The sequence below is a fragment of the Myotis davidii genome, unplaced genomic scaffold, assembly GCF_000327345.1.
Source record: "Myotis davidii unplaced genomic scaffold, ASM32734v1 scaffold326, whole genome shotgun sequence".
Classification (NCBI taxonomy): Eukaryota; Metazoa; Chordata; class Mammalia; order Chiroptera; family Vespertilionidae; genus Myotis; species Myotis davidii.
In genome coordinates, this window is record NW_006296626.1 from 349,667 (window position 1) to 349,923 (window position 257).

A 257-nucleotide genomic window follows, 5' to 3' on the forward strand; every position below is an offset into this window, starting at 1 on the left:
GAGGACTCTTCTGAGGACATTGGGAAAGATGCAGAAATCAACGCTGAGCTGCGTCCCGGAGTCGATCCCTGACACCCCCAGCCCGCCCCCGGGCGCTCCCGCCGCTGTCTGTCCGTCCATCCGTCCGGCTCCCCCGTTTCTGTCTGCACCCCTGCCTCTCCCTCCTCCTCCTCCTCCTCCTCCTGGCTCTCACCTCCTCGGGGTCCCTGCCTCAGTTTCCCTGGGCGTCCTGGGCCCTCAGGGGTCACCTCGCTGCA